At 38.0% G+C, this 3,112-nt stretch overlaps 1 pseudogene; it reads left to right on the forward strand.

Annotated features, from left to right (window-relative positions):
• LOC107738488 (uncharacterized) overlaps positions 1 to 3,112 on the forward strand; it is a 13,226-nt pseudogene that overhangs the window by 6,946 nt on the left and 3,168 nt on the right.

Raw genomic sequence — 3,112 nt, forward strand, 5'->3', positions numbered from 1 at the left:
TAAAGTGATTTAACCCTTTAAACATCTAAACTAATACACCTGTTGGTCTCTTTCTCTCTCTTATTCCTCCCTTTTCTCACTTCTTACCACTTTATCTGCATTTTACTAGAAAGGGAAATGCTGACTCACAATTATTAATTGTGCCAAATTCAAATTTATTAAAACATTGAATTTATTTGGAATCATTCAAATTTTTCCCTCAGATCATTTCATATGATCATTACTTCTAGTATTCCCTCTCATGCCTAATCATTTTAGGTACGAATAAGCCTTGAACTTTGAAAGTTTAAGTAAACTTATTCTACCTAATTGATCCGTTACCCCTATCAATATATTCTATTCAGACTTACACTTACTCATATTATTGCGTTTTACCACTCTTTCTTCCTGGTTTGGTTATACACTTAGCCACTATTGTTTAACTTATTGATTTCCTTCTTTATTTAATTTCATTTTTGCTTATTTTGCCCATTTATTATTTTTTTTAATTTTACTTTGTCTTAACATTTCCTTTCCTCTGTGTATCCTAGCTTGGGAACGACACACTTGAGCCCTTAGAGACAGTGTTATCCCTCACTACGAGTTCAAATAAATTAGAAAGACAACTCAGGTGTACGGTGTCAATCCTGTCAGACTAAGAAAAGAGATAAACATTATTATTGCATTCTTTTGTCTAAAACAGAGATCTAATAATATTGTTTACCTTCTTGATAACAACATTCAATAAAAAAAAAAGAATTTCTCTAACTGAAAAAGGAATTGTTTCGTTTCATTGAATTGTTTTCACCTTTTTCTCTTTTTTTCCTCTTCCTCATTAGAGTGACAAAGTCTTCGCATACCTAGTCTACTTAGACACCCTGAGACCAACACAGTCATCACCACACTTCACTAGTGGTTCACAATCACTGACACAACACTTAGTTGTCCCACCACACATAGGCTTCTACTCCACACAGATCTGTGTCAGTCTCTAGGATGCAGAGAGCCAGTCTTCACTGACATACAAGAAAAGGGGGGAGACAACACAGACTGAAACAGATCTGACCACACATACACTACACCATTAACACACACAACATTACCTACACCCAGAGGTAACCACATCTACTGATAACACATTCAGCAAACATTTTCTGCACACAAGTAGAATATCCAAATTTTAGCGTAACATAAAGTTACATCCACCATGAAGAAACATGCAGCCATCCTCACAATAGGTAGAACACCTGACACGAAGTTAAGGTACATGACACACTAGCTGCACGTGACATCCTAGCTCAACAGTAGTTGTAAGCCATGCTAGGAAAATCCACAGCAGCTTTGTTTTGTTTTGTTTTGTTCTTCTTTTACCTATCCTGATTCCTTCCCCTCTTTCCTTAGTAGGTGAAACACCTAGACACCCTGCAAGGGTCAAAGGTCTGATATTAGGATTGACTCACCACACCTAATATCCGCCAGTAATTCTAAACTGAATGGAAGCCAGAGAGCTCCATACACGATAGGTCAATTAATTTCATTGCAAATGATGTTACTAGAAAATTAACGGTAAACGTTCTAAATTAAGACAACCTAGAAGAACCAAACAAAGTTATCCGCAAAATTTGATTGACGAATCAACGTACGGAACCAAATTAGAACAATTTCCAGATTGAATTAAAACATATTCAATTTACTAAACTAGTTTGACTAATTGAACTTTACCACCTGTACCTAAATAACCTGATGCCTGCACCAGTACAGTAACAGTTATGGAGGTGTCTTGTTGTTTGCTGTGTTTGTCTGCTTCTTCTGCCTTTGTTTCTCCAGCGCTCGCCGATGTCTTCAACTCAACACATCTCCGATCGAAGGGGGGTATGTAGGATATCAGACCGAATCAGACAATCTAAGATTTGGTCAAACATGGCTGAAACCTGAGGAGCCCAGAATTCCACAAGAGGCCCAAGACACAGGATGTCGTAAATCAGATCCTGGCCCCAAGCCTGAACCAACTAGCAGCTTTGAGTAGCTCACAGCATTTAAACAGAAGAACACTTATTGACAATTCCAAGGAGATTGTCAATTTTGGGGCAAGTTATCAAGAATAATGGCCAAAAGAGATGCACAGCGTGACCGTCACATGGTAACCAGTGATGGCAATCACGAGCTCTTTGGATGCTCTTTGGATTGACTTCCCCCCACCTAGAGGACAAGAACCAGACTGAGATTCCTTAGGAGACCTTTTAACCTCGCTGGTCTTCACAGAACATATCCTTACGTCCACAGAATGGCACAGAAACTGCCTTTCCATGTATATATGCACCTAAATGGCGCTAAAATCTTAAATCAGAATCAGAATGAGCTTTATTAGCCAGGTGTGCGCAAACACACTAGGAATTTGTTGTGTTTTGTTTTTTTTTACCAGGTGCTCCTGGTACATACACACACGCATACATACAAACATTCATACATACACATCTGACATGAGAACAGAAAAAAAACATTTAAATAGTAAGACTTAATAAAAAATAATGTGTATACAAAAAATAATGTGTATGAATCTGGAACAGTAGATTTATGTACAGATTTGTGCATTTGTACTCTATATAGAACTGTATAAATAAGAGATATCCATATGTATTTACATAATACTTGAGAAAAAGGCAATAATTAAAGATGTAGAATGAATTACGGAAATGAATTACAGAACACAGGTAATGATTCATGTGTTAGCTGTTTAAACTGGAGATGGCATTGGGGAAAAAACTGTTTTTATGCCTAGATGTTCTAGTGCGCAGGATGTTTCCTGCCCGTTTCTTCGCTCTGGAGTTGTTCAAGTCCTGAAGGTTGGGCAGGTGCACATCAATGATCCTTTCTGCTGTCCTAAAAGTTTGTTGCAGTCTTCTTATATCCGATTTGCTGGCTGACCCAAACCAGACAGTTATAGAAGTGCACAGAACTGACTCAATAACAGCTGAGTAAAACTGTGTCATCTGCACCAGCTGTGCCTGTAACTTTTTCAACTGACGAAGGAAGTACAACCTCTGCTGGGCCTTTTTCACAATGGAGTCAATGGAGTCAAAAACATGGACGTAGTGTCCGTGACGTCACCCATAGGTTTCTGAAGAGCGTTTTT

The sequence above is a fragment of the Sinocyclocheilus rhinocerous genome, unplaced genomic scaffold (assembly GCF_001515625.1).
Source record: "Sinocyclocheilus rhinocerous isolate Xijiao unplaced genomic scaffold, SAMN03320098_v1.1 scaffold9741, whole genome shotgun sequence".
NCBI lineage: Eukaryota > Metazoa > Chordata > Actinopteri > Cypriniformes > Cyprinidae > Sinocyclocheilus > Sinocyclocheilus rhinocerous.